Here is a 12,252-nt window from a genome sequence, read left to right as displayed (position 1 = left end):
TATTCTTAATGAATCTCGAGCGTAATATTACACATGTTCATAGTGTAGATGCCAAAAGATTTAAAGTTGATAACGATAGTCCCACATACTTGTGGCACTGCCGCCTTGGTCACATTGGTGTCAAGCGCATGAAGAAGCTCCATGCCGATGGACTTTTAGAGTCTCTTGATTATGAATCGTTTGACACGTGCGAACCATGCCTCTTGGGCAAAATGACCAAGACTCCGTTCTCCGGAACAATGGAGCGAGCAACCAACTTGTTGGAAATCATACATACCGATGTGTGCGGTCCAATGAGCGTTGAGGCTCGCGGAGGATATCGTTATGTTCTCACTCTCACAGATGACTTGAGTAGATATGGGTATGTCTACTTAATGAAACACAAGTCTGAGACCTTTGAAAAGTTCAAGGAATTTCAGAATGAGGTGGAGAATCAACGTGACCGAAAGATAAAATTCTTACGATCAGATCGTGGAGGAGAATACTTAAGTCACGAATTTGGTACACACTTAAAGAAATGTGGAATCGTTTCACAGCTCACGCCGCCTGGAACACCTCAGCGAAACGGTGTGTCCGAACGTCGTAATCGCACTCTATTGGATATGGTGCGGTCTATGATGTCTCTTACCGATTTACCGCTATCATTTTGGGGATACGCTCTAGAGACAGCTACATTCACTTTAAATAGGGCACCGTCTAAATCCGTTGAGACGACACCGTATGAATTATGGTTTGGAAAGAAACCTAAGCTGTCGTTTCTAAAAGTTTGGGGATGCGAAGCTTATGTCAAGAAACTTCAACCTGAAAAGCTCGAACCCAAGTCGGAAAAATGCGTATTCATAGGATACCCTAAGGAAACTGTAGGGTATACCTTCTACTTAAGATCCGAAGGCAAGATCTTTGTTGCCAAGAACGGATGCTTTCTGGAAAAAGAGTTTCTCTCGAAAGAAGTAAGTGGGAGGAAAGTAGAACTCGATGAAGTACTACCTCTTGAGCGGGATAGTGACGCAGCACAGGAAACCGTTCCTGTGATGCCCACACCAACTGAAGAGGAAAACCATGATAATGATCAAGGTACTTCGGATCAAGTTACTGCTGAACTTCGTAGGTCCACAAGGACACGTTCCGCACCAGAGTGGTACGGCAACCCTGTCCTGGAAATCATGTTGTTAGACAACAATGAACCTTCGAACTATGAAGAAGCAATGGCGGGCCCGGATTCCAACAAATGGCTTGAAGCCATGAAATCCGAGATAGAATCCATGTATGAAAACAAAGTATGGACTTTGACAGACTTGCCCGATGATCGGCGAGCGATAGAAAACAAATGGATCTTTAAGAAGAAGACGGACGCGGATGGTAATGTTACCATCTATAAAGCTCGACTTGTCGCTAAGGGTTATCGACAGGTTCAAGGGATTGACTACGACGAGACATTCTCTCCCGTAGCGAAGCTAAAGTCCGTCCGAATCATGTTAGCAATTGCCGCATACTATGATTATGAGATATGGCAGATGGACGTCAAAACAGCATTCCTTAACGGGCATCTTAAGGAAGAACTGTATATGATGCAGCCGGAAGGTTTTGTCGATCCTCGGAACGCTAACAAAGTATGCAAGCTCCAGCGATCCATTTATGGACTGGTGCAAGCATCTCGGAGTTGGAACATTCGCTTTGATGAGATGATCAAAGCGTTTGGGTTTATGCAGACTTATGGAGAAGCCTGCGTTTACAAGAAAGTGAGTGGGAGCTCTGTAGCATTTCTCATATTATATGTAGATGACATACTCCTGATGGGAAATAATATAGAATTTCTGGACAGCATTAAGGCCTACTTGAATAAGTGTTTTTCAATGAAGGACCTTGGAGAAGCTGCTTATATATTAGGCATCAAGATCTATAGAGATAGATCGAGACGCCTCATAGGTCTTTCACAAAGCACATACCTTGATAAGATTTTGAAGAGATTCAGAATGGATCAGTCCAAGAAGGGGTTCTTGCCTATGTTACAAGGTATGAGACTGAGCTCAGCTCAGTCACCGACCACGGCAAAAGATAAAGAAGAGATGAGTGTCATCCCCTATGCTTCAGCCATAGGATCTATTATGTATGCCATGCTGTGTACCAGACCCGATGTAAACCTTGCCGTAAGTTTGGTAGCAAGATACCAAAGTAATCCCGGCAAGGAACACTGGACAGCGGTCAAGAATATCCTGAAGTACCTGAAAAGGACAAAGGACATGTTTCTCGTTTATGGAGGAGACGAAGAGCTCGTCGTAAAGGGTTACGTCGACGCTAGCTTCGACTCAGATCTGGATGACTCTAAGTCACAAACCGGATACGTGTATATGTTGAATGGTGGAGCAGTAAGCTGGTGCAGCTGCAAGCAGAGCGTCGTGGCGGGATCTACGTGTGAAGCGGAGTACATGGCAGCCTCGGAGGCAGCACATGAAGCGATTTGGGTGAAGGAGTTCATCACCGACCTAGGAGTCATACCCAATGCGTCGGGGCCGATCAAACTCTTCTGTGACAACACTGGAGCTATTGCCCTCGCAAAGGAGCCCAGGTTTCACAAGAAGACCAGGCACATCAAGCGTCGTTTCAACTCCATCCGTGAAAATGTTCAAGATGGAGACATAGAGATTTGCAAAGTGCACACGGATCTGAATGTCGCAGATCCGCTGACTAAACCTCTCTCGCGTGCAAAACATGATCAACACCAGAACTCTATGGGTGTTCGATTCATCACAATGTAACTAGATTGGTGACTCTAGTGCAAGTGGGAGACTGTTGGAAATATGCCCTAGAGGCAATAATAAAAGTATTATTATATTTCATTGTTCATGATAATTGTCTTTTATTCATGCTATAACTGTATTATCCGGAAATCGTAATACACGTGTGAATACTTAGACCACACTATGTCCCTGGTAAGCCTCTAGTTGACCAGCTCGTTGTGATCAACAGATAGTCATGGTTTCCTGACTATGGACATTGGATGTCGTTGATAACGGGATCACATCATTAGGAGAATGATGTGATGGACAAGACCCAATCCTAAGCATAGCATAAAAGATCGTGTAGTTCGTTTTGCTAGAGCTTTGCAAGTGTCAAGTATCTCTTCCTTCGACCATGAGATCGTGTAACTCCCGGATACCGTAAGAGTGCCTTGGGTGTATCAAACGTCACAACGTAACTGGGTGACTATAAAGGTGCATTACAGGTATCTCCGAAAGTAGCTGTTGGGTTGACACGGATCGAGACTGGGATTTGTCACTCCGTATGACGGAGAGGTATCTCTGGGCCCACTCGGTAATGCATCATCATATTGAGCTCAATGTGACCAAGGTGTTGGACACGGGATCATGCATTACGGTACGAGTAAAGTGACTTGCCGGTAACGAGACTGAACAAGGTATTGGGATACCGACGATCGAGTCTCGGGCAAGTAACGTACCGATTGACAAAGGGAATTGCATACAGGGTTTGATCGAATCCTCGACATAGTGGTTCATCCGATGACAACATCGAGGAGCATGTGGGAGCCATCATGGGTATCCAGATCCCGCTGATGGTTATTGACTGAGAGCGTCTCGGTCATGTCTGCATGTCTCCCGAACCCGTAGGGTCTACACACTTAAGGTTCGGTGACGCTAGGGTTATGAAGATATGGATATGCAGAAACCCGAATGTTGTTCGGAGTCCCGGATGAGATCCCGGACGTCACGAGGAGTTCCGGAATGGTCCGGAGGTAAAGAATTATATATAGGAAGTGCTATTTCGGGCATCGGGACAAGTTTCGGGGTTATCGGTATTGTACCGGGACCACCGGAAGGGTCCCGGGGGTCCACCGGGTGGGGCCACCTGTCCCGGGGGGCCACATGGGCTGTAGGGGGTGCGCCTTGGCCATCATGGGCCAAGGGCACCAGCCCCTATAGGCCCATGCGCCTAGGGTTTCCCCCTAGGAGGAGTCCTAGTGGTGGAAGGCACCCCTAGGTGCCTTGGGGGGGAGGGAAACCTCCCCTAGGCCGCCGCCCCCCCTAGTAGATCTCATCTACTAGGGCCGGCGCCCCCCTGGCACCCCTATATATAGTGGGGGAGAGGAGGGACTTCATACACCAGCCCCTGGCGCCTCCACCTCCCCCCCGTTACGTCTCTCCCTCGTAGTCTCGGCGAAGCCCTGCTGCTGTGACGCCCTGCATCCACCACCACGCCGTCGTGCTGCTGGATCTTCATCAACCTCTCCTTCCCCCTTGCTGGATCAAGAAGGAGGAGACGTCTCCCGTCCCGTACGTGTGTTGAACGCGGAGGTGCCGTCCGTTCGGCGCTGGTCATCGGTGATTTGGATCACGTCGAGTACGACTACATCATCACCTTGCAAGCTTCCGCACGCGATCTACAAGTGGTATGTAGATGCAAACTCTCTCCCTAGACTCGTTGCTTAGATGAACTCATAGATGGATCTTGGTGAAACCGTAGGAAAAATTTTAATTTTCTGCAACGTTCCCCAACAGTATGCTCAATTTGCATCCCCATCGTGTTATACACAATAACTATTCTTTCATGATGGATGACATGTTCCTATACCATGCATCAAATTTCTTTGAGCGATGCTTATCTTGTGCTAACTCTCACGTGCATATACACATCATGATGGATGATGTGTACATTTACCACACACACAATTTCTTTCGTTTGTGTTTCTTTTGTGTAGGTACCCATGAATACTTGTCAACCTCGCAATCCCACGAATTGACAAAACGAGCTCTAGAGAGCAATGATGACTTGGGATCCCATGGATTGTCCTTCCCACTGCTCTCTTCGCGCAAAGACTTCACGCATTTCTTCTACATGGCCCTCACTTGGCTATGGGTTGTTGTCCATTATATATCCTTTGCCCATCTTTCCATGTTCACTTTGCATGATATGCTCATTACTATGCCTTTGCCATGCATTTGTGACCCATGCTTTGCATTACACATGATGATTGACTCTAATACTTGTATGTGTATTTGCAAGCTTGGTGGAGATATCACTTGTTATTGCCATGTTTTCTTTGTGCCCCATGCCTATGATTTTACTATGATTGCTTGCCTTGTTGCATCACCGATGATTCACACTTGCTCGCTTCATGCGGTTGATGACAACCACCTACATGCTTTGCATGACATGATTGTTATCGCTTCTTGTCATATATCTCCATGTGTTGCCTCTCTCATGTTAGACAATTTTCCATGTATTGAGTGCAACAATGATTCTAAGCTCATGAGATTGCCCCCATAGAATTCTCACATATATTTGGAGATTTTGACATATTTCTTTTGAAGCATGCTTGTCTTACCTCTTTGCACCATATACCCAGTGCCATGAATATAGCCATTGTTGCATCATATTATTCATGCACTTGTGCCTCTAATGGTTATGTGCAAGAGAAGAGAACCATCATGATGGATGATGTGTTTATCTACCATGCGCATACATTCTTTGCTTTCTTGTGTGCATGTGTAGGATACTTGGACCTTGTGTCGACTTCCGCTTCACATGAGTTGACCATTCGAGCTCTTGAGAGCGAGCCTCATACATTCGACCACGACTCGCTTCTCCAACACCTTTCCTACCACTTCGGCATTGTGAAGAATGCACAAGGACACGCCTTCAAGGTAACATCTTTCTTGAGCATGGATATTGCGGATCATACTACTTGTGTTGCTTGCACCATGAGACTTCTTGTTCATATTGGACCACTTGATTGCTCACATGTTAGAGATCTTGCTTCGACTTGTCATTTCCACCATTCCATGCATCATGATATATATGCCTTGTGTGTTGCATCCAATTCTTGGATTACTTGCTCCCCTGATATGTTTGGTTGCAACAATGTCATCACTTCACATATGTCATGTCCCATTGATTGCTACATGCTTGCCTTGATTTCCTCACACATGATGAACAGTTGATCTTTCCATTGTATTGAGTGCCACACGATATTCACTACACCCCATGCACGTTATGCTTGGATTGTCTTACACTTGTCCCATGTGTTTAGACACTTCATTTTATTTGGTGTTGTGAATGTTTCTTATGCCTACCATCGACCATTTGGTGTTGTGATGCACATTTTTCTTCTCAGGCATCCTGAGTCCGAGGTATCCTGACACCAATCAGATCTGAATCTCGGTCAGATATGATGGTTCGAACATATTTCCAGGAGTTATAAATGTTGGTCTTTATATGGCCCAGTAAGGTGATGTCATTCCTAGCACACCTGGTCGGATGACCTATTGTTATAGTATCCTCTTTAGCAAGGTTATCCATTCTTCCATGAGGAAATTGTAAGACTTATTCTACAAGTTATTCCTGATGGATCCTTTGTGTTTCCGAAGTCTAATCTTCACCTGATGACCGTGTCAATGCTATCTCGAAGTATGTCTATGGTACTTCGATTTTCAACAAGAACATTTGAAGCCCAATGCTAAATGTTTCCTGCTCAAATATCCAAACACCGTTGTATGGGTAATGTCATGAAATTTCTCTCCCCTACCTAAAGAGTTTTCTACATTATATCCTGTCATGGATATCATGCTCTGCTTGTCCTTGGGAAGCATATACCCTTAAAATATGTGTTTAAACACATTTTCCTTTCCATTCTTCTGTTTAATCTGATAATCATATTTTCCTTTCCATTGGTTGATTTAATGTTTCTTGTGATCTATATGATCTAAGCAGTAATATTCTCCTGCTTATGTAAACACCTCGGTGTACAATTCTGTCAGCAAGACCCTGTTACCATTGTTGTTGACACTCTGGTAGCCATCGATGGACGAGAACTTTGCCTATTGGTCCGCCTCGTTCAACGTGAAGGAAAATGGTTCTCTTCGTCCCTCGCCCTTGGTACAGATGTTGTTGCCGACATAATCGACGGGCTACCCTCTGACCTGCCTTGCTATCATGACCATGCAAGATGTCACCGCTCCTCCTACTTTTAACCCACATGGTGGGCCCATAACCCATAGTTCCACATGATCGAAACCTGACTCTCTTGTACATCCTTGATTCTGAAGTATCCTTTGCACTTAACTTCATATGTAATTCACGAGTCACCATCCTACAGATGATCTATTCTGGTATCAGGCACAATACTTATTCTCGTTGCTCTGGACCCCTTTCACACTTTGTTTCAGGCAACGAACGATTGCCTACCTGCTTGAAACTTCCCATGATACCTCCTTACTTTTCTCTCGATATTTTCTTAAGTTTCAATTCAAGAGTTACTTTCCGCCACCTTCCCGATGTTATCAACCAGATAGTCAACCTTGCAGAGGTCCGTTCTTCTGGAATACCCACCCTTTATTCTTTCGTAAGTACGATGGAGTTCCCGAAGAAAGGATGCCAACTTCATTACGATGACCTGAAGAAGAGAAATGAAGACATCAACGTAATGGATCGACCTCTTCGAGAAGAGCAACCAAGACTCAAAAGGCTCGTTAGGATTTCGTAACCAGAACTTTCCCCCCTACTTCCCCTCTTAAATCTCGGGATGAGATTTCTTGTAGTGGAGGAGAATTGAAACGCCCGGATAATTAAGCTACGGTGATCCTCTCTTAATGATGCCACGTAATCTCGGTTACTGTAATTAAACTCGCGTTGATTCGAAACCGATTCAAATACAAATTTAAAACAAAGGCTAACAACAAAAGTTTTCAAATATTTAAACTAAATTGTTCATGTTGTGCCAAGTAATGCATAGGTAATTATGTTGGAGAAACCACATTTTATAAAAGATTTAGATGCACTTAAGTAATTAAAACAGTAGGTAAAGCAATAAAATAGATGCATTTTGGGTTTTATAAAATACTAAACTATTTTGTTCATGGGTAAAACTTTTTGTGGCAGTAGTTGGAATTGTAACTCTATTTTAGTTATGGAATTTTATTTTTGTAAAACTATAAACTATTAAGGAATAAAAGAAAACAGAAAAGGAAAAGTAAAAAAAAAAAAAAAAAAAAACCGAAAGGCCCCCCTCCCACCGGGCCTTGGCCCAGCCACATGCCAGGACGACCCATCCCCACTCCCTTAACCCCCTGGTGCCGAAACCCTAGTCACCGACACCCCATTCCCCCCACTCGCGCCCCCACTCTCCCTCTCCCTCGATCCAATCGGGATCGGGCTTGAACGCCACCGTGGCCATGGAGCACCTCGTAGCCATGACCAACCTCGACCCCACATTGACTTAGCATGCCCAGAAGAACCTCCGCTGCTCGCTCCTTCGTCTACATGGACCAGATCGAGCCCATCCCCGTCGCATCACTGGATCGCCATCGTCATCATCCTCGGGCACCGCCGCGCTTGTCTAAGATTCGCCTTGCCGGAGCCTCGCTGAGCCCACCTTGTTTATCTACAGGCTCAAAGTGATCTCTTCCTCTATCCCCCAGCTTGCTCCTCTTCGAATTCGTTGTCGTACACCGCTGTTCCACCATGTGCCCGGAGCTCTGCTCCCGCTTGCACTCGCGCGCCCTTGACCTCCGCCCCGTACGTGCGCCAACACCGCACTCACCGCACCCGGCCTCTTCTCCCTCCCTCAAAGTCGTCCTCTACTGGTCCCGCCCGCTACCACTTCACTCGTGCCTTCTGCCGTACCTGCTACTGCCGCCGTGCGTGCTCTCCAGCAGCCGCCGACTCCCAAGTGCGTCTGTAGCCTCACTCACGCACACGCAGCAGCTCGCCGCCCCGCTGTGTGTAGTGCGCGCCCGCACCGCCTCCTCTGCCTCACGCGCCAGCGCCCGCTGCGCGTCGCCCCGCGGCGCTCCCTGCCCCTGTTGTTCCTTCTCCGTCGCCGCACGCCTCACCTCACCTCGCTGCCTCTGTGTGGCCGCGCCCCGTCGCGCTTCCCCGCACGCCTGCGTGCACCCGGGGGGTGCCTTGCCCCGCTCCGCCTGCGGCCTTCCGCTTGCCCAGCTCTCGTTGAGCTCCGGCCGACCTTGAGCCCCGCGCAGCTTGCCGCTCCTGCTGCGGCCGCCAGCGCCCGCCACTCCCTTTGGCCGTTGCTGTCGCTCCGCCTCCACCGCTGCTTGTCGCTGCCTTCCTGCCGCTAGCCCCGCACCGCTTGCCGTTCGGGCGAAACCCGCACGCCCGTTGGCCTCCCCGATTGGCCAGATGAGTCACAGACACGTGGGGCCAGTCCCTGTTAAAAAGAAGATAAAAATGAAAACTAATTAATTAAATAATTAATTAACTTAATCAATTATATTTAGTTAACTAATTAAAGTTAATTAACCTGTTAATTAATCCTAATCATCGTTTACTTAGGAATAGACAATGACAAACGGGCCCCACCCGTCTGTTTGGCCGGTCAATGGTCAACTTTGACCTCTGACGTCATGATGACATCATAAATGTTTTTCAATTAAATTAATCTGTTAATTCCTAAAAATGAATTAAAACTTTGAAATTTAATATAAAATAATTCGTAACTCGGATGAAAATAATTTATATATGAAAGTTGCTCAGAACGATGAGATTAATCCGAATACGCAGCCCGTTCGCCCGCCACACATCCCTAGCATAGTGAACATGAAACTTTCCCCCTCTGGTTCATCTGTTCAAAAACGCGAAACTCTGGGGATACTTTCCCGGTTGTTTTCCCCCTCCGCCGGTATCACCTCCTCGTGTGTTAGGGCACACCTGGCGCCGTTACTTGTCATGACATGCATTGATATGCATCTGTTTGCATTGTTGTTTCTTCCCCCTCTTCTCTCGTTAGACACCGAGACCGACGCCGCTGCTACCTACTATGACTACGGTGTTAACGACACCTCCTTCTTGCCAGAGCAACCATGCAAGCCCCCCCCCCCTTGATCACCAGATATCGCCTATTCTTCTATGTACTGCTTGCATTAGAGTAATGTAGCATGTTACTACTTTCCGTTATCCTATCCTGATGCATAGCATGTCTTTGCTACTACTGTTGTTATCTTTACCTGCAATCCTAAATGCTTAGTATAGGATGCTAGTATTCCATCAGTGGCCCTACATTCTTGTCCGTCTGCCATGCTATACTATCAGGCCGTGATCACTCGGGAGGTGATCACGGGTATATACTTACATACATAATATGTGATACTTGGTGACCAAAGTTGGGTCGGCTCGTAGAGTACCCGCAAGTGATTCTGATGTGGGGGGCTGAAGGGGCAGGTGGTTCCATCCAGGTAGTGGTGGGCCTAGGTTCCTGTTGGGGATATAGCTAACAGTTATGACCCGCCCAGGAGGGGTCGGGTCAGCCCCAATGGCAGGTTACACAAGAAACCCAGTAAACATTAAGATGATAGTTTATCAAATCTTATAGAAGGCCCAAAGGACTAGAGGTGGCTTAAGGCCCAATATTGCAAACCGCCGTATGTAAGGAAAGACTTGTAAAGAAAGGCATGTAAAGGAAGTCACCGAGCCGGACACAATTATGAGCTGGCCGGGACTCTGTAGGCCACCAGGCGTCAACCCGTATATATAAGGGGACGACTCGGTGGCGGCTTAGGGCAAGAAACAAGAAATCGATAACCAAGCCGGCGAGTTAAGCCTCTTGGTGATCGAAACCCCAGCAATACCAACACAACTAGACGTAGGCTTTTACCTTCATCGTAAGGGGCCGAACTAGTATAAAACCTCTCGTGTCCTTTGTCCCGATCAACCCCTTTAAGCTTCCTAGTTGTGATGCCCTATGACTAAGTCCTTTCGCTAGGACATCTGCCGTGACAATTCCGCGATAGTTGGCGCCCACTGTGGAGCCAGCGCACGGTGGATTTGAGTTCTTGAAGGGCAAACTCGAAGGGCTCAAGGGATACACTGTGTGACGGATGACCAAGAGTCATCGCGGCAAGCTCTACATCGACGACGAAGGTTGGGGCCCCGAGGCCGGCTCAATTGAGTATGGGTGTCGGTGTCAAAACTGGCGGATCTCGGGTAGGGGGTCCCGAACTGTGCGTCTAGGCCGGATGGTAACAGGAGACAAGGGACACGAAGTTTTACCCAGGTTCGGGCCCTCTCGATGGAGGTAAAACCCTACGTCCTGCTTGATTAATATTGATGATATGGGTAGTACAAGAGTAGATCTACCACGAGATCGAGGAGGCTAAACCCTAGAAGCTAGCCTATGGTATGATTGTTGATGTGTACGTTGTCCTACGGACTAAAACCCCCCAGTTTATATAGACACCGGGTAGGGTTAGGGTTACATAGAGTCGGTTACAATGGTAGGAGATCTACATATCCGTATCGCCAAGCTTGCCTTCCACGCCAAGGAAAGTCCCTTCCGGACACGGGACGGAGTCTTCAATCTTGTATCTTCATAGTCGAGGAGTCCGGCTGAAGGTATAGTCCGGCCATCCGGACACCCCCTAATCCAGGACTCCCTCAGTAGCCCCAGAACCAGGCTTCAATGACGACGAGTCCGGCGCGCAGATTGTCTTCGGCATTGCAAGGTGGGTTCCTCCTCCAAGTACTTCATAGAAGATTTTGAACACAAAGATAGTGTCCGGCTCTGCAAAATAAGTTTCCACATATTGCCATAGAGAGAATAATATTTACACAAATCTAATATGCTGACATATTGCATAGTGTGACATCACACCACGGCCAAGCTTTTATTCGAACCGTTTCACTATCCCATCTCAGTGCGTTATGCGAGGCGGTTTCCTTCGCATGTCTTGTTAAAGCAGAGATCGTGTCCCCTTATTCCGGGATTCTCATCAACACGGGCATGGGTAACCCAACCGCGCCATTGATTATGGCACTTGGGAGATAAGCGAGTTTTACCAGGCTGGTGGGGACATGTAGTTGCGTCCACCCATATAAGGGGATAAGGATCCACCTTTTCACCTACGCCTTCTTCCTCCTTCGCCTATCCATTCTTGCACACTCGAGCTCCAGCACCCAAGTACGCACTCCCCACCTCAACCTTCTCCAGCCATGTCCGGAGCAGGAGGCAAGTGGATGGTCTCCTCCGTCATGGAGGGACATATCAAAAAGTTGAGGAAGGCCAGATACCTGTCTAACGACATCGCGTACCGGCTCCCCGAGAAGGGGCAGCTCATCCCCACCCTTAGGCCCCATGAGAGGGTGATGTTTCTCCCCCATTTCCTCCGCGGACTGGGCTGCCCTCTCCACCCATTTGCCTGGGGGCTCATGTTCTACTACGGCCTGGATTTCCATGATCTGGCCCCGAACTTCGTCCTCAACATCTCGGCGTTTATCTCGTGTGCG

The sequence above is a fragment of the Triticum aestivum genome, chromosome 5A, assembly GCF_018294505.1.
Source record: "Triticum aestivum cultivar Chinese Spring chromosome 5A, IWGSC CS RefSeq v2.1, whole genome shotgun sequence".
NCBI lineage: Eukaryota > Viridiplantae > Streptophyta > Magnoliopsida > Poales > Poaceae > Triticum > Triticum aestivum.
Note: the sequence above shows the minus strand (reverse complement) of the source record.